This window comes from Drosophila busckii, chromosome X (genome assembly GCF_011750605.1).
Source record: "Drosophila busckii strain San Diego stock center, stock number 13000-0081.31 chromosome X, ASM1175060v1, whole genome shotgun sequence".
Classification (NCBI taxonomy): domain Eukaryota; kingdom Metazoa; phylum Arthropoda; class Insecta; order Diptera; family Drosophilidae; genus Drosophila; species Drosophila busckii.
This window is the reverse complement of record NC_046608.1, coordinates 9,245,933-9,266,407: the sequence shown is the minus strand read 5'-3', so window position 1 is coordinate 9,266,407 and position 20,475 is coordinate 9,245,933. Positions and strand designations below refer to the sequence as shown.

At 39.2% G+C, this 20,475-nt stretch overlaps 1 protein-coding gene across 3 annotated transcripts in view; it reads right to left on the bottom strand.

The window, feature by feature from the left end:
- Positions 1-17,241, bottom strand: part of LOC108606320 (innexin shaking-B) — a 124,602-nt gene extending 107,361 nt beyond the window's left edge. For all 3 annotated transcript variants that reach the window (XM_017996330.2, XM_017996329.2, XM_017996334.2), the window contains exon 1: positions 17,114-17,241. The gene's annotated coding sequence lies outside the window, so the exon portion shown is untranslated. The remainder of the gene's footprint in view (positions 1-17,113) is intronic.
- Between the last annotated feature and the right edge of the window lie 3,234 nt (positions 17,242-20,475).

The following is a 20,475-nucleotide window of genomic DNA, read 5'->3' as shown; positions in this document are numbered from 1 at the left end:
CAAAGGCGGAACAACAACAACAACAAATGCGCAACTGCAGTAAATGGCAAATGAAGTAGTTTTGACCCAGCTCCAACCTCAACCCCAACCCCCACCCCAACCCCTAAACAATGCTACAGACAGGCTTATCCACTGTCAATGGTTATGTTTATGTTTATGGTTATTTATGTAGCAAGTTGGCGCATTTATGACTAATAAATATGTACGCGTGTATATGCCAAATTACACATATAAACCGTTTATGTATGCACACACACACACACAAACACTAACACACATATACATATTGAGCTTTTTTTTATGCCAGGCTTGCGTTTCACTTAAATCGTCTGGAACACATTGTATATGACATGGCCATAAGTATTGCTGTATGTGTGTGTGTGTGTTGCGTATGCTTGATTTCAGTTATATAGCCTAAGCTTTCAATCTGATCGATGCTGTGTGTGTTTGTCTTCAGCAGATTTAATCCAGCTGCAGGCATTTTGTCACATTCTTTATGCTACACCTACAAAAAAAAAGAAAAAAGCTTGACCAGTTGACCAGCCTGAAGCTCTGCTGCTGCTCCTGCCATAAGTCTCTAATACACACATTGCCTAAATGCCTAAAAAATGTTTTTTTTTGTTATTTTTCTTGTTTGCCGCTGGGCCAAAATTTGATTTATTTTGATTTAGTTACATTTTTGGCCAAAATTTAATTAATTTAGAGCGCTACACATACATATACATAGGCTTATATGTAAGTAAAGCTGGCGTTGTAGTCTCTCTCTCTCTCTCTCTCTCTCTCTCCCACTCTGCTCTCAGCATTTATTTATTTATGAAATTTTTTACAAGCGCGCGTCGCGCCCTTTTAGTCACTTTTTTGTTTGCGTTTTGGCAAAAGGCATTTTTAATTATTCATTTTGTGTAAATAAATCCGTATACGTATGTGTGTGTGTGTGTGTGTGTGTAGCGCAAACACTCGCAAGCTTATTAAATATAAATCAAATTTTGTTGAACAATAGCAACATTAGCGCAGCACACAAGCCTCACTTCATATTGTCATCAACAATGGCGACAGCGACGCCGACGCCGACGTCGACGCCGGTAACACTTTTCCATGCATGTGACAACAATTTATATTTCAATTTGAAATATTTATGCCTTTTTTAATTCTCTACGTTTGCATATTTAATATTGGCTTTAAGCTATGTACATAAAAAAAAAAAAGAACGCTGCTCTGCTGCAATTCGAACGGTTTCTTTTTTTTTTTTCAAGGTGCTTAGCATGTCATTGCAGCAGTGCAAAAAATACAAGAAAACGTGTACAAAAATGGAAAAGGACATGCCTACCTATTGTGTGCTATGGCAAAGTTTTTAATTTGAATTTTTTAGTGTCATGACAGCAAACAAAATGAAAATAATAAAACACACAAAACACACGCGAAGAAAGCAAAACGAACTTGAAATACACTGCGCACACCCGCACAATCAGCTGACTAGAGATCGCAACTTGATAAGCGTGACTGGCGATAGGCACGACTTAGCGATCGAGCTTATGTTAAGCCTGCAGTTGGGATGAGAGTTGCAGTTGCATTCTGATAACCGCTGCATGTCATCCAGTATAATTTTTCGAATTTGAACTAAGCATTTGAACTTAACGAACTTTTTAAGGCGTCGCTTGATAACAGCAACCGCCTGCAGTAGCAAGAGTATGCAACTGCAACTAAAACTGATGCGTATCATCCAGCATAATTTATTTTAATTCGAATTAGACATTTGAACTTAACGAACTTTTCAAAGCGTCGCCTGCTAAGAGCAAGAAAAATGATTTTAATGCAACAATTAGTTCGTTGGCATAGCTACTAAAAATATCAATATGCTTGCCAAAACTGTAAGCGTATGTCAACTATCGCACTCTCCGTTCGTTTGTTCGTCCGTCCGTCTGTCTGTCTGTCTGTGTATGTTTGGGGCCCATTGCATAGGCTTTCACTAAAAAGACAGCAGCTGCCAGACAGGTGGAAAAAGGTCGCGCGTACATGACACGGCACAGCCGCCATGTGTCCAAAATTTTGCGCCCGACCGACCGACAGCGGCGCTCGCTCCACAGCAACAACAAACACTGAGAGCGTGGGAGAGAGCGTGAGAGCGAGTCAGGTAAGTAAATTTTTCCTTTTTTGAAGCGTTTTATTTTTTTGTTCTTGTTGTTGCTGCTTTTTTTTTTTGGTGAATGTGGCGCGTTTGTCCATGTTCATTACTGCGGTTAATTTGTTTGTTCAGCGTGCCGTTATGTTGGGGCGGGGGGTGGGAGCGGGCAAAAACTGTACCTAAAAAATACTTTGGCGCTTGCTTGCACATTTGCTGGTTCTTTTGGTATTTTTTCTTGCTCTTGCGCTTGCTGTTGTTGCTTTTGTTTTTGTTTTTGTGGTGTGTGTTATGTTTTTTAATAAGCTACATTGTGGACAGGTGCAAAAATAAAGTAAAAAGTGTTGGCAGGCGGTGGGGTGGGTGGGGCGGCGACGGCGGCGGCGGGCGCAGGCAATCATCTGCTGGCACGTTGTTGACATCAAAATAATGACTGTCAGCTGGGGGATTGTGTGTGGATTGAGGATGCGGCAAAGCGGATGTGGATGTGCGGCCCGAAAAATTTCCCACACACAACACACAACAACAACAAGAAGAAGAAGATGAGGCAAGGCAACGTTTTGTGGTCGCAGCAAAAGCAAACATATGCAAAAGATACACACACACACACATACATATACAAGTGGCTCATAAAACAGCAGCCCAAGCAGTTTGGCCCACTCATCAGCCTACTGCCGCCCGCCCTGGCTGGCATCAAGCTCATCAGACTCTCACACTCAGTCGCTCATCATCTCAGTCGCTTATGTTGCTACTCTCGCTGCTGTTGCTGCTGCTGCTGTTGTTGTTGTTGTCGCTGTTGTTAATTACAAAAAAAATGCAAAAGCACGAAAATGCTGCTGTTTACCAAATTAAATGCTACTAATTGGACGAGTTTAGCGGCGCTCAAGTGTATGCTTTTGCGACTGTTGAGCTGCTTAGGCTGAAGCTCTACAGCTTGTGTTGATGTTTGTATGCGTAGCCACCACCACAGTGCAACCAACAGCAGCAGCCACAGCCACAGCAGCAGCAGCAGCGACTGAACGACTCAGCGACTGAGCAGCGGTAAGTATCATGGATGCCATGGAATTTTTAATGAAAGAAGTTATTAGTATGTATCAGCATCGTTAGCATAAAAAATGAAAGTCGCATGCACATTTGAATTTTATAAACCACACTTAACGCTACCGCTGCCGCCGCCACACACACACACACACACACATGGCGTGGTAATGGCATCGCATATAGTCTAAGCCTATGCCACATAGCTCTGCTGCTGCTTCGGCTGCTGCTGCCTGCCATGTAAGAAATCTTGTCAATTGTAGCATAATTACACATATATTATGTAAGCCCAAGCAAGAGATTTGCGCAAGCTTCTGACAGCCGCAAGATTGTGTTGCAGCCTAAGCTAAGCGGCAAAAATGTTGCCAACATGTGAAATTTAAGAATTTATTTTACTTTACACAAATTTATTTTTGTGCTGCCAAGTAGCTGCTTAAATATATTTTAACAATTTTCTAACAAGACAGCACTATTTGTTAATAAGCTGCTTGCTAATAATGGTTTGGCTTGCACTTATAGAATTAAAAGCAAATTATATGAACAATAAAATTTGCTTTTCTTCAAATAAGAATATATTTTATTTTATGATTTAAATACAATAATCCAATGCAAACATGAGCGTTGCCACGTGCGCTTCAATTAAATCAGCTGTTGTTAAGCTAAAACTACAGTTAAAGCAAAGCGCAGCGAACAAACAAAGCAGCGACGCTTTCGTTCAGTCGCAGCAGCGCAGAGCGATCGAGCGCCAACGAACGAAAGTGAGCAGCGCTGCTCTCTCGCTAGCAAAAACGTTTGGCTTGCGCTCTCAGCTTCTCAATGCTTGCGCTCTGATCAATGCGCGCGTTGCTCGCTGGCAGGTAAGCTAAGAAGTGAGGCCTCAGTCGTGCCTGAACTGTTGGTTCAGAGAGTGAAGCAGCGCTCTCTATTGCTTAGAGAGCTTGAGCAAAGGGCCACGTGCTAGCGACAGCAGCGCTGCACTTGTACGAAAGCGTCGCTCTCTATTGCTTAGAGAGCATGTGCGACGGCATTTGATGGAATTTTCCATCGTGGGGACGTGCCAGCGAATCTGCGCTGCACTTTTACTTGTAGGCTGCCAGCAAATTTCAAACCAACAAGCAAAATCAAGTTAGTTTTACTAGGTAACTTTAATAACACATGTTAAGTTGGTTAAGTTTGTACTTATAAAATTTTAAAAATAGTCAAAACTAACTATTTAACTAAGTGTTAAATATTTTAAGGAAATGAAAATAGCTTTTTGGCATAAATTTTTAACAAAATTAACGCACAACAGCAGATCAAGCCTAACTATAGTAAGGATATAATTTGAATGATTTAAAAACAATGTTTAATACAAACATGAACGTTTGACATGAAGCTTCAATGCTAAGAACATATTTCTGTTTAAATCAGCTGCATGGCAGTGTTCCTCCCATGCTCAGAGTCTAGCCGCAGTCAAAACAGCGCTCAGCCCCCAACGTACGAGCGCTCGCTCAGCCGCAGCGTAGAGCGATCGAGCGCAGCCAAACGAAAGCAGCGCTGCTCTCGCTAGCAAAGACGTGGCCATGATACAATAATAAAGGGTAGCGGACTGCACTCTTCTTTTTGGGTGTTTCGGTACCTTAGCTTCATTCGCTCCCTCTCACACCGTATACAAAACGAATAGAGCGACAGCGAGAAAGCAGCAAAAGGGAAGAAGAAGCGAAGTAACCTAAGAGCGCAGTCCGCTACCTTGTATTATTGTATCATGGACGTGGCCGTGGCCATGGCTGTCGCTCACGCTCTCCGAGAGGCGCTTGCACTCTCAGCTTCAATTCTTGCGCTCTGATCAATGCGCGGGCGGCGGGTTGGCTACGAAGTAAGGTCCCACGTAGTTAGTCGCGCTTGAACGGTGGGTGAGTGAACAAGCAGTGCCAGCATAATAATAATAAATAATTTGGATGTCAAACTAGCAAACAACCTATTCAGCTATTCAGCTAGTTTTAACAGGTAAGTCTATAAAATTTGTCTACTTAATTCAGTACTTTAATTTGTAGCAATTAATTTTAGAATATAAGCAATAGTTAAGAACAATTAATCAATTAATTTGTGGAGTTAATGAAAAAAAAAGTCAATCACATATGATATTATATTAATGTTAGTTATTGAATTAATTTATGCTCTTGAATTAAATTAATTGAATTAACTTTATGCTTGTTAACAACAGTAAAGCACAGCAGCAGAGCAAACTTAACTATAGTAATATATAAAGTAATATAGCGAATTTTAAACTGCTTTTAAGCGCAGCATTCGCTTAGCTTGAGCTATACGTTATTTGTTATTATGTATACGACATGTTGAACATATCAAAAACATATTTTTATTTCTATATTGATTTCATTTTTGTTTTTTTTTGTTTACTATGGTAATTGCAGACAACTACAAATGTCATTGCAATGCCATCAAGCTGAGAACTCGCATATGCGTATTGATTCGCAAATGAAAATTTCATAGCATACATTGCAGCGCAAACAGCAGAGCGTGAGACAGAGATAACGATCGGCATTGATTGAAAAAGTTTTTGCGGCTAGTGTCAAAGCAAATGCGCCATTAAATAGAAAACAAAAAAAAAAAGAAAATAAAAGACAGACCGACAGACAGATAGACAGACAGACGGCAAGGCAAATGTAAATGCAAAGTGAGCAGCTATTGAAAAGTCTTTTGCATTGGAGCCTGGTTTGGTTTATCTATGTGTGCGGTCAGCTTTTCCGGATGTGGCCACAGCAAACAAAATGACACACAGACACAGACACACATGTAAGCATTTAAAGCTGTTTGCAAATTATGCACGAATGCCGCAAAGTGGACACAAGCAAGCAACAAAGCACAAAGACAACAAAAAGAAGAAAGCAGAGACTGAAAGCTGAAAGCCCAGCGCACACATATTGAGAGTGTCGTCTGTCTGAACTGTGAACTGAACTGAACTGTGTGGTGTGTGTGTGTGGCATGCCAGGCACGTCAACGATCAGGCGGAGCGACTAATAAACTCAGCTCTTGCCGGCATAAAAATATACATGCAAATTAATTAAATATTTACAGTTTACTAACATAAGCAAAAGCCGAGGCCGACGCCGGCACCCGCCCGCACGCGCATCAGAGCAGCAGAGCGCTGAATTGCAAAAATATGCAAAGGTAAAAGGTAAGCGCGACACAGTCAGCGACAGAGAGTCGGAGTCACCAAGCATGAAGGCAGTCAGCAGCCAGTCCGATGGGCATGAGCTTCAGCTTGGGTGGATTGGCCGCCTTAGTGCTTAGTGCTCTGGCAAAAGCATAACAGAGAGCTCTAAGAGCGGAGACGAGAGCTCGGGCCAAGTCTGATTCTGATTGAAGTGGCAGGCAACGGGGCAGATAACTACGAGTACACGACGAGCTGCAGACCAGGGCTACACGCTGCTACACTTTAAATTTATATTTTATATTAAATATAAGCAATTGTTCAGCATTAGCTTTGAGTTTGTTTAATATTTTAATTCGATTTTGTTTGGCCATTGTCTTTATATTCTTTAGCTTTTGCTGCAGCCCTGGGGCCTGCTACAGTGCGGCGCTTTGTCCAGCACTAAGCGCATAGTTGAGCAGCCAAATGAAATTAGTGCGGGCGGGCAGACAAATAAACTTTTATGCAGCTAATCAAATTGTTGCCCACGCAGCAGCCAAAGTTGAAACAAAATGAATTTAAATCTGCGCAGACTGCGTGCTAAATTTGATTTGTATATCTAAGCAAAAAAAAAAGAGATGAAGCTTAGCATTAAACATGAGCACATAACTCTCAAGCTTTAAGTTTAACTACAGCTGCCCATCGAAAAATTTTGCACATGCAGTTTGATTGCCAACAAAGTCTGCTACAAAAAAAAAAAAAAGAAATGAGAATTAAAAGTGTAACAAAATGAAAACCAAACTCTCGAAATGCCAAAGTAAAATACCAACTGTTCTCAAGAGAAAAAGAGAGAGAGCGAGAGAGCGAGAGACAAATGGCAGAGACAACACTTGAGGCCCGGCAGGCAGAACTTTTAATGGCAAGTGCAAAGAGACAAGTGTGTGCATGGGGCATGGGGCATGCAGCAGCAGTGAACACATGTCGTGGCTGCAGGCTGTGGGCTACACACACACACACACATATGTATAGCATACTTAAGTGCATGTTACCCAACAATTTAGTAGCGTAAGTTGGAAGAATTTTGAATTGGCCAAAACGAGGAAACAGATGAAGCGCAGAATGCTAAGCAAGAGCTGAATGAGAACTCTGTCTGTCTGTCTGTCTGTCTGTCTGTCTGTGTGGCAAAGAATTTAAAGCGAACACAGCTACACAAACTTTTTGTCTGTCTGTGTGTCCGTCCGTCTGTCAGCGACGAAGCGTTGCAGGAAGCAGCAAAGTTAAAGAAACCCCACAAGAAGTTGAAATGAAGATTTATTTGCCTATTTGCTTATTTATCTTGAGCTCAACTAGAGAAGAAGAAAGACAACGCCATTTTATGAGCTGCTTGAAAACTTGCGAAACTTGCCACCCACTCGAACGAACGAACAGGACACGCCAGGATATGCCCAGCACAGCGCAGCAAAGAAAGTAAGCCAGCGGGCTAGGGCTAGGGCTAGGAAATTACGTTAAGTACCGTAAACTTAAATGTGTGTGTCTAGCGCTGCGTCTAAGTCAACGTCTGTGCCCCCACTCACACCCCCTCAGCTGTGTGTGTGTGTGTGTGTGTGTGTGTGTGGCAACTTATTGTATGTAGTTAGCATGTTATAAATGGAGAGTCTCGGCCGCCGCCGCGCCTTGCATCCGCCTAAGCGTAAAAGTAGTTTCAGCTTTTAGTTTTTTCTATGCTGCATGAGTCGCTCTATGTTTTAAATATCCTGCCAGGATATGCGGCACAACCCCAACACACACACACACACACACACAGAGAGAGAGTAAAGAAATGAAACTACATTCAGCTAATGGGCAATTTAATTATACGGAAATCACACAAATTCATCTAATTAGTTTTGGCCTTTTAATTGCCGCCAGGACACTTGAGACAGCTGCAAAGCGGAAGCGACAGTTGTACACATTTTCATACATTTCAATTCAAAATGTTTGCGCAGCATTTGTATTAAATATGAAATATATACAGGGTGCCCAACATGATCTTTTCAGCAGCTAAAACTTTTCAAAAAGTTGCTCATATGAAATTCAAGCTCAAATATTTAAAATATTAACAACAATTCCATTAATTATATTTTATTAAATTGGTAATAATTTATTAATAAGAAATAAACTTCAAGCAACAGTTAAAACAATACCAAATAGCTCATAAACTTTTATTTTATGCTAAAAGTTGTTAGCTTTATTATAAATTTAATGAGTAGTATTATTTTTTAGGTTTACTATTCGTTCAATCTTTTCTTTTGTTCTAAATTGTGTTGTAAACTTTTTTAATTTTTAGTTTCGCTGCTTTTATTTAATTGCATTTTATAACATAACTTGACATTTAAAATTATGCAAGCTGCAAATATATTTTATTCATAGTTCATGCTGGCACACCCTGTATATAAGAATTTATGTGCTTCAGTTGTTATTGCTGCAATTGCCACAACAATTGACATTCGGCTCGCTGAGTTGCTGCAACATTTGCCTTTCAGCTTCACTTCACGCTGCCAATGCCAATCAATTGGGCTATGCTCAACTGCCAGAGTACCCTGCAACAAAATGTTGCAAGTTGCAAGCACGTGCACGTTGCCATGACAGCACAATCAGCAGCAGCAATATGAAAGCTTGTTGAAGGCAATAAAAGCGAAGCAAGCGAAACGAAAACTCGAGAGCAAGTCGACAGGTCAATGGCTGCCAAGCTGAGCTGAGCTGAGCTGCGCTGAGTGACGCGTTAAAGCAGCTTAAGACAAAGAGCGAAAGAGAGAGAGAGAGAGAGAGAGAGAGAGAGAGAGAGAGCGAGCGAAGACAGACAAAGAGCTAAGCTTAAATAAATTGTAACATTTTATCAAAATGCAAGTCATAAAAATTGAATGTGAAGTCAGTCAAGTCAACTTGACAGTTAAACACTAAGCGAAAGATGCTTTTAATATTTTAAGACAACACTCACGTATGTGTGTGTGCTTGTGTGTGTGTGTGTGTGCTGCCCAGAGCCAAGGTTAGTTAAAAGTTAGGCGCATACGCTTTACACTTTACGTGCCAAATTTTACGCCACTTGAAGCTTCAGCCGAAGCTCCAGCAACTCCAAGCAGCTGCTGTCAGCTTAATACCTGCGCTGACTGCGACTGCGACTGCGACAGCGACTGAGCGACTGAGCGACTGAGTGACGGACGTTTTAATCCTTTTGCATTGCGCGTGTTCGTGTGCAGCGTAAAAAGCATCGTTAAATAAACATGAGCATATGAATGTATGATTGCATTCCTGTAGCTTCCTTCACAACATATCCTTGTGCGCATCCTTTGTGGCGCCTCCACTTTATTCTCAGCATACGGCGCTCCATAAACTTTATGAGTGAAACTACCAACGCTGCTGATGCTGACGCCGCCATTACCGTTTCAACTTTCTTTTGAATTTCGACGCAAGGATTTTCCCAAGCGCTTTATACTCCTTTTAGTACGAGCACGTGTGTTGGCTTCATTGCAAAACAATAATGAAGTAACGTAGAACGAAAAAAATATAATAACGTGGGTAATCAATTAAAATCCAGCATACAAAAAACTTTTTTTTTTTTTTTGCCACTCACCGAACTCAAACTCAAACTACTTCCACTTGCTTTTGCTCTATTTTGCTTTTGTTTTTAATAAGCAAATGCATAAGTCGTAAATAAAATGTTAAATTGATTTATGTTGCAAAAGAGGCGTAGCGCATAGTTCTTTGCCCCCCATCCCCCCTTGCCACACAAATTTGAAATCAGCATATTTCTGCTGCTGCTGCCTTGTGCCTTTGGCCTGGACATAACTCATGGCTAGATTTTTCACAATTTATGCAGCACGCCCGCTGCTCCGAAAACGGTTTTCCTTGCTCTATCTGTCTCTGTCTCCATTTTCTTTTAGCCCTCCACCCACCACTATTCATATGAATGATATGCATGAAAAGTTAAGCGGATTAACTAAAAGTTCGACAAGTAAAATGCGCTGGCGGCCACAACGGGCATTGCTTTTGCTATTAGCCCAGACAATAACAAGAATCGCTTGTGTTTTTCTTAGCCGAAAGTGCTAAAACGCTTGCTGCACATTAAGCACACAATGTGTCTATTGTTATGAGCCAATATGTTAAATAACTGTAAGTGGGGGCATCGATTTGGGATGGGAATTGGAATGGGGTAACTCAATTTGCTGCTGCCACTTGGAGGCAATTGGACAAAGTAACTGCAGAAAACGAAATATGTTAGGTTCGAATATCGTAAAGTTGTATATCGTAAATATGAATATCGTAAATATGAATATATAATAAGTATGTCAATAAGAACTCTTACTGATAGCTTATGCAAAACTGTAGTGTAAAATTTATATCGTAAGCTTGTATATCGTAAATTTACAAATACTAAAAATATGCAAATAATAACTTTGCATATCGTTAATTGTTTACAAAATTTTAGCAATAAATAGATTAAAAATATAGTTAAATTGTATATCGTAATATATATATAGCAAATATGCTGATTAAACAAATATATAAGTGAACATTGTAAGTCTGAATCAAATTGTTGGCAAATCTTTTACGCCAAATATTAAAAGTAGAATAATATATAAATTTGAATATCGTAAATATGCTGAAACTGACATAATAACTCGTACTCAGCATATCTGCATATCGTAAATTGTTTACATACTTTTTTTTAGGGGGCAACTTTTGTAGCACAAATGTCAAAAATAGAATAAACAAATGAATTATAATAACAATAATGACAGAGGGCTGACCAGAAAAAAAACACACACACACACACACACACATAGAAAATAGAACAAATAGAGCAGCAGTCGAATAGGCTAGAGAGTCAGTCAGAGAGCTTTGTCGCCCAACTACTTTGTCTTGGGCCTGTCTTCTGGCTTTGCCATTTTTCCTGCTCTGCTGTGAGATAAATTTAAGAGTAACACACATATATGCTTATATCTACTAGCATGAGTGTATGTGTGTGTGTGTGTGTGTGTGTTGGCTTATTTATGGTCTACAAGTTTGTAGCTTAAATTCGCAGTGAGAGAGCGAGCAAGCGAGTTTCATATTAAATCGCACGCCATAGTTTTTAATAAAATGGCTGGCGCTACGTCTTGCTTTGTTCTTTATTCCACTCTATACATATGTATATAGTGTATATATGTATATATATTTTGATGGTGCTGGTGCGCAGTGTCTAATTTATGTACTTGGGGGTAAGTTCGTAATAGTTTTTAACTTAAATGGGTACAAAGCAAAAGCAAAGCAAACATTTTTGGCGCATACCTAGATGGCTGGCTGGCTGGCTGGCTGACTTGGCTGCTTGAGCATGTCCCAGAGCGTTGTGGCAAGGCATTGACTGGCGTCTAGGCGGCGGACGGCCATGGACTACGACCACGCAAGGTACTTACTGGAGCTCTCAGAGTCGTTTATATGGCTGTTGTTTGCTTGTAGGCGCTACAATCTTAACATTTGCCAAAGCAAAATGCCTTGCCCGCCAGCCAGTCAGCCAGCCAGCCAGCCAGCCACACTCTGATGTCTTTATTTTATCTCAGTCTCAGTCTCACAGTCTCGCTGTCTTCATCTACGCTTTGGGTCCTTCTGCTCCTTGTGCTTGCCCTGCGAGCCGATATTTTATTTTTATTTGAAAAAATCAATTTATGGGCTCCTTGGCAATAAACGATTTCTCTCTTTTTGCTCTGCCTTCGTATTTTTTTCTTTCTTTATGGGCCGCCGCATATCTTTGTAATATTTTCTATCATTGTCATCGTGCTAGTTGCCACACCCACACGCCCACAATGGCAGCAGCAGCAGCAGCAGCAACGTCGTCGTCGTCGTTTTTGTATTGTGTGTTTCCGTTGCTGCTGCCGGCGCCCTCCAGCCCAAATGCTAGCAATTTGACCAACCACACGCCCATTATTCATTCTACTACTAACACATACATATGTGCATGTGTGTGTGTGTGTGTGTGTGTGTGGGGCAAATATGTCATGGCTCAATAATGCTGAGATAATAATGCTGCTGCTGCTGCTGCTGCTGCTGCTTGGGCAGAGAGTTTTGCCTACAAGCTGCATTTGCAACTGACTGGCCACAGAGCAGTGCAGCACATGCCACATGCCACATGTGGCACGACGAGTGAGCGAACACTCATATCTGCAGCTCTACACATAATGTACAACATTTGCATTAATAGTGCGCAGCAGTGCGTATGATTGATGTTTTAAGCTGCCCACACACACACACACACAAATACCACATACATGTGTACTTACAAATTTGAGCCAAGCTAACGTTCTATGATAAGCTCTTGTCGCTTGCCTTTGTCTCTGTCTCTGTCTCTTGTCTGTGGCTGTTGCGACTCAACAAAAAGCATAAATTAAATCTCTACCTGATGTTGCAACATAATAAGCTCATTCAGTTTGTTTTTCAGACTTGCAGCACTCACTTTGCAGCTTGCAATTAATTCTCATGCGGCTAACCTATGACTGCGTATTAAATTTGAATGCTCACATAGGCAGAAAATGTTGAAATAACTTGATGAAATTGCAAATAGCAAAAGCTCAGAGCTCAGAGCGTCAGCTGCCAAACAAAAAAAGAAAAAAAAACATTCGCTTTTTCGCCTATTTTATTTTATTTCCATTTTTTTTGTCGACTGCCATGAACTGTAGTTTTTGCCACTCACAATAAATAAAGCTATTTTATTATTGTATTTTCTGCAGCGTCGCATGAATAAATTTAGTCTAGCCCCAAAAAAAAATGTCCAACAACAAACACAAAGCGCATTTGACAACTTCATAAATTATAGAGCTGTGTGTGTGTGTGTGTGTGCAATTGCATTGTATGGATATTGTAAAAAATTATAAATGAATAAAAGCTGAGATATTAGACAAGCAAATGCAGCATACAAATGACATTAACAAGTGCCTTTAAAATAAAAAAAAGCAATGACATCAATTTAAAGCAGCGCTGAGCTTGTCAAATAAACAATAAAGTAAAATAATAAATTAAGTGCTTAAATCGAATGATAAACAATTTGAAGCGCTTCAGCGCTTATAGCAATACACTTATACATCATTAAAATTATTATTATAAAATTAAAAATATTGATTTTCAAAATGTTTGCTATGCAAATTTTGTTTGTCAATTTTTATTTGCTTAACTATTTGTGCAATTAATTAACACGTGTTGTTGTCACAATCAAATTAAAATAAAATGTTCAATTATATCTCGTCACATTGACTTAATTATTATGTATATGCTAATTAAAAAGCTTAAATTCAATGTTTTAAATTTTAAGTTTGCGATTAAATTAAAAATTTATTAAAGCTATTTCATTAATGTTTATAAGCAAAAGTTGCTTTTGTATTAAAAGCAAGCAGTAAAAATTGAATGAGTTATATATGTTTCGTTATATTAATTGAAAATTCATTGCTGTGTTGTTTGATTTTATACCGATTTTATATATTTATTTTATAAACAAATAGAGCTGCTAGACAATAAAAAGTTGCTTAGCTAGATTTGTTTATATAAAATATTTACTGTAAGCAGTAAAACATATGCAACTAATTGTAATGATGATATGGCCAAATAACACACCTGAATTATAGTTTTGGTCAAAAGTTACGCAACAAACAAACAAGAGAGAGAGCGAGCGAACAATAGAAAATTTTATTGCCCGATGCGGCGCATTAAATTGTAGACCATCGATCAAAAGTTGTAATTCAGTCAACACAATGGGCATTGGCTATTCATACGCAATCATGTTTCACTGGCTGCATTCATCAATCAATCCATTTGTGCAAAGGTGCGCGCAAAATTAGCAACACACACACACATATGAAAGAAACCCACCCAAGCAGCCAATCCGCTTTAGAGCTTTAGCGCCATTGTTCACAATTCAAATTAATTAAAATTAATCACTAAGTTTTGCAGGCACAATAGTGAAGCAAACGTATGCGTCATGAGCTGGCTGTAGAAAAGAAAGAGAGAGCGAGAGTGGGCAAGAGTGAGAGCGAGACTCAGGCGTCAACTGAACAATCCATCAGCAGCAGCAGCAGCGGAAATAGCAGACACAGACGTAAATTTTTATTGCTGCTGCCGCAAAGGAAACACTTGCCACACACACACACACACGCACGCACGCATACAATGCAAGTCGTTTTACCTTGTCGCTGTATTTTTTTTTATATTTTTTTGTTGTTGCAGCAGCATGTGCGAAATAATGTCGAGTAAATGTCTGGAATTTGGCTTAGATTATATGGAAATATATATATGTATATATATATAAATTGGCTGCTGCGTGTTGAGCAAGCCAAACAAGCTGCTGAGTGATATGCAACAACAACAACAGCAATAACAATAACAATAAGCGCAACAAAACATCTCTAGACATGTTTGGCTTGTTTATAAACGAACTTTTTATTGCCACAAAGTGTGGCAGGCGACAAGCCAGAAATGTTCGACAGCCAGCCAAGTGTGACTCCCAACTTTCTCATACGTATGTGTGTGTGTCTGTGTGTGTGTGAGATGGCATGCATTATTTTATTTAATTTTCATTGCAATTTATTGTTGTTGGGCTGTTACTTATGGGCACAAGCCCATGTTATTTGCAAGTTTAACACTGTTCCGACATTGCCAAGGCGCGTACTTCCTCTCATGCATATATATAGTACTATATAGAGAGCATTTCCTGTATTTCAGTTTGTTTGTTTGCCGATTCGCTCGCTCGCTCGCTCGCTCACTCACTCTCTTCCATGTGTGTGCGTTGGGCGGAAGTGTTTGTGACTTTTATGATTTGGCAAGTCTTTGATTTGATTAGAAACTCAAATACACACACACACACACACACACATACACACATGCACATATATATGCATTGCTGATTGCTTGATTGGCATTGCCCGCACACAAGCAGCTCGACGATTCTCAATGAATGAATCCAATGAATGGCCAAACGAATTTTACCGTCGCAATGCGATTTTCCCCAAACATTTTTCACACACACACACATACAGAGCAAACTCCTCCGTAACGCTTTTTGATTTCTCACATACCCCAACATTGCTTTTTTATCTTTTTTCATTCTTCATTTGGCTCTCTCGTTTTTTTTTTTTTATATTTTTCACAGTTTTCTATCAATGAAATTGATTTGCTTCGTCATGAAATGCTTCTGGTTTTCGAATTAGCCTGTTTCCTAGCAATACCAACGCCTTTCTCTCTCTCTCTCTCTCTCTCTCTCTCTCGCACTCTTTCACTCTTTTCTTTTACACTTTTCTGCAGCTACAAATTGAGTTATGTGCGTGGCAAGCTGTTAATAAAGGTCGGTCTGGGCGCACATGTGCTGGCAATCATGGCACTAAAATATGCAATTATGACATGGATAAATTTCAGCTCAAAATGAGTGTGTGGAGAAATTAAATGCCAATGAAATTTTTCCATCGGAATTGAGGTAAAGGTTGGAAGCGAACAAACCAAACAACAAATAACCTCGAATAGTGTGAAACAGACAACGCAGAATGGACTTCGCGTCCGAAAGGAGAGAGCTCTTCCAAAGGGAATAATGACTATGGAAAAAAAAGTGAATTGGTAATATAAAAATTAAAGCTAAGAGTTTCGTTTTTCTTAAGTGCGCGGTACTTATTCAATTCATAAGCCGAAGCTCAGTTAGCAACAAATTTATCAATAGAACTTTAAAGCAATCTATGTGTAGTAGTTCGATAGTTACTTTTGCTAATAAATTCAATATTATAAAAAGGTTTCACACTTAACTGATATATTCCTGATTTGTATTAAAATTAAACTAATTATCTATTCTATATAAAATTTGATTCGGTTCGAATGGTAGCGATAACTTTCTTTTCTTCAAGCTCTGCGACTTTTACTTGAAGAGATTTCAGACATTTCTAATGACAACACTGGATAAAAAGCATTATCGAGTATTCGGCTGAGACAAGTTTATATATTTTTATTGTATCATAATCATATTCATATCATATTTATATTTTAGATTTGGCAGCTCGCTTTTCACTTCCGCCTGTCGATGATTTGGCCTCACACAAAATTGAATTCCAATTTTAATTATTTCACACATTTTTACAGCTTACGGAAATTCTTATATCAAAGGAATTTATAAATGCCTCAGAGCGTATAATAAATTTAACGTTTACAGTTTGTAAATCAATGGGAATTAAATTTTTTTCGTATTTTTCTGTGCACAGCACACAAAGCCAAGAGAAAATTTGTATATTTTTATACATGTTGTTGAATGGGAATGAAAAGCAAACACATACGATAGAGATAGAGAAAGAGAGACGGGAGAGCGACCATAAATAGACACAAAAATACGTTTATAGCCGAAACGAGAGGCAGAGCGACAGCCACAAGCAGACACTTGTTATAAAAGACATAAATATTGAATGAGTATCTTATGGGATTTAAATTGATGGAATACACGAGCATAGTTCAATTGCTGCATGCCACAATACAATTTCAGACTGTCAGGGAGCGAGTGGAGTGGAAGCTGGGTGGGGGGGGTGGGGGCTGTTTTGAAACAGGGGCTGGGGCTGTTTGACGCCTTGCTGTCAATGAGCGTGAAAAACTGTAGCAGCAGCAATAATAGAATTTGTGGAATTTTGTGTGTTTGCAAAGCAAAGTGTAGGCAAATTATTTTAAATATTGTAGAATATCAATCAACAGCTAACGAAAGCCAAAGCGTTAGGCATGACCCCAGCTGCCTCACAGCCACACCCCCCCACAGCCCACTCCAGCGGTTAGGCAAACATATATCAATCGACACGCCCACTTACCTGGCGTTTGTATTTTTCAGCAGCTCTTCAGCTTTAGTTGCTCTTCGGACTCTTCTGACTGTTGTTGTGGTTGCGTCTTTTGTTATTGTTTTGTTTTTGTGGTTTTATTGTCGTTGTTGCTGCTGCTGTTTTTTTTTGCATTTATGTTTTTTTTAATTATTTGTGTATTGTTTGTTGTTGTTGACACTGCCACACACTGCCACACACACACACACACACACGCGCGCGCGCCACAACAAACACTTTTCCCAATAGAAATTCTTTAGCTGCTGCTTGGCTCTGCTTGTTGTTGTTGTTGTTGTTGTTGTTTATAAATGTTGCTATTGTTATTGTTGCTTGTTGTGTTACAGTTAGCTTGTTGTTGTTATATTTTGTTGTTGTTTATGTTTTAAACTTAAATGCAATTGCTAATTATTTTTATGATATGTATAATTAATTGCATTTACTTTCGTAATATATTTGGACTCTATTTCAGTCTATTTGAGCATCGTGTGTATTAATAATATTATTATTATTATGTTGTTTATAAAATGTAATTTATAATATAATGAGTAAGTTTATAATGAAATACATGGGCGCATATTTAATGCATAAGTCCTTTTGCTTATTTTGTTTGCTTTTATTATTTCGGGGTTTGGCTTTATTGTTCTGATTTTTTCACTTGTTCGGAAAGTCTTTTGCTGCTTTTAAGACATGCTCAAGCCTTTTGTGTGCTGCAAAGATAAAGAGAGAAGCATATTTATTATATATAGTAATATTTTGTTATCAAATATTTATGTTTGTTTTCCACAGCGCTGCAGTTTACAATGCAAAAAAGCGATAAGTGCGGGGTGGGGTGGGGGCTGAATTATGCTGCAATAAATTTCACCTCATAAGCCAATAATGACGAAACTTTTGTGTGTTGCACATTTCGTGCCTGCCACAAGCACTACAGAGAGAGGCACAAACTAGTGCCTGCCTCATGCCTCATTTCGTTCACCGCATGCCACACACACACACACACACACAGAGAGCGAATGAACTACCCAAGCTACTGCGCTGGCTCTGACTGCATAACAATGTCCTACTTTTCCAAACAAATACAAGTGCAAGCAATAAGATTGCTATTTAACACACACATACACACACACAGACAGACACACGCATACATGCAGACAATGCAAATGCGAAAATTGCATACGAAACGTAACGAAAAGAAAAGCCCAAAGTTATATCGAGACAAAATAGTTTCGAGTTGAGCGTAAGCGAGACAGCTAACGTACTTAATATAGGCAATGGCAACTCACACACACACACACAAACACATACACATGCAGTTTGCATTTGTTTATAGATTAAAACACCTTGCCACAAAGCGTGGGGCAGAGACACAGTTGAGTATGCAGCAAACTGCTTATATGCATAATAAGGCGAGCAGGTCTCGCTCACTTATAAGAAGTCACACACACACACACACACACACAAACACACACAGACAGCGCTACTTATAACGAGCAAGCATTTCCGGGCTCTGTTTTCGTTTTCGAGACTATAGCATTAAGCCCAAGACAAAGCCAAAGGCTCTACTACTAGCCCCAACGCTGACGACAACGACAACGACGACGACGACGACGACGACAACGGCACGTGGTAAAGCTGATGATGAAGTTATAATCGCCTCGTCGATGTTATTCTTCTTCTCCAATGCAAATGCAAAATGTCGGTCACTATGCTTTGGCCCGCTTTTGACATAAATTGCCGCCGCCGCCGCCGTCGAGCTGCGCGTCATATTTTTCGCTTACTCGCTCGCTCACTCGCTCTAGCAAGCCACACAATATTTTATTGTATAACACACACACACACACACGTACGTTTGTATATATTAACATATAGCTGCAAAATTGGCAAACTGCCTGCCGCTGTATACATAACTAGCATATATAACTTTGTTTCGCTCGCTAAGCGCGTAATTAAATTTTGGTAAGCGGGCCAAAGTCAGTTTAGCCAACAATACAATGTACTTGGCTATAATTAACATATGCCAGCCATGCAGGTCAACTTAAGCTACAAAGCACAGACTTTAAACTTGAGCTGAACTGCATTCAATAATTAATAACTTTACTTGCAAACTGCATTTTCTCAATAATTTAAGCCATAAAGTAGTTAATATTTAATGAGCTGCAACTTTGATGTGCAGCTCTAGCTCTAGTTACAAATTTCGTTGCGAAGCATCAAAGTTTACTTGTTAATGAAGGTTTTAGCATTCAGCTAGCAGCTGCTTTGTTAAATCAGCAATAATTGCTCTTAGGCCAGTTTCACATTTCGTATTCGAAGTTTAGTCAAAGTTTGCATTTCACTACATTTCAGTTGAATTTAACTATAAATTATTGTAATAATAGCGAATTCTATTTAGTTCGTTTTGCTTAAGTCAAAGTCTAGTTTAAGTTGCTAAACTTTAGCTGCATTAGAAATTATTACTTCTAGTAGTTTTTTAATTGTGAGCGAATTTAGCAATATTTAAAATGATTTTTTTATTGTATTTGCAGCTGCTTTTATTTTAAAATTACTGTAATATTTAAATTTTATTTGATAGTCGCTCTAAGATTTTCTTTTTCGCAATTTATACTGCTATTAACTTTTTTAATTTTTAAAAATTTAGCGTAATAATTTTTATAAGACACAAATTGCTGCCTATTTATTTTTATAACTTTTGCTATATTTCAAATATTCTATTTCTTCTTTCACTCACTCTCGCGCTATCTCTTTCTCGCATTCTCTGCTTGCTTAACTTGCTCAATAAATTGAAGAAATCCCCAAACTCTGCGCTGTTTACTTCTTTATTAATGATGATCGCCCTGGCTATAAATTGTTGCAGCTCTCTGCAGGTTTCGCAACACCAATTAGCTTAAATTATTACACATGTATGTGTGTGTGTGTGTGTGTGTGTGTTAGTGTGTTTGTAAGGCAGTCATTTGGAGACTTGTTAAACTAACAAAACATGATTTGATTTTGGGCAGCGGCAACGCCAGTTGCATGTTAACAACAAAAGCAACAACAACATTGCTTTGAGGCTAATGTTGTTACGCTCTCGCACTCTCTCACTCTCTTGCTCGCTCTCTCTCTCTCTCTCTCTCTTGAGTGGTAACGCAGTTACTTTGGTAATGCACTTTAAAGTGAGTTTTGCCGCAGCGCCCAAACGCCTCATGCAACGCTTATTCGCACTTATCGTTGCATACTTGTGGGCGTTGGGCAATGCTTAAGTGCTTAAAGCAACTGCAGCTGCTCTTAAACAATTTTCGTTGCGCTGAGCGAGTGCAATAGAGTGAAAGTGAGCGCTGTATAATTGCTATTTAGACAGACTACACATACAATTATGCATGTGT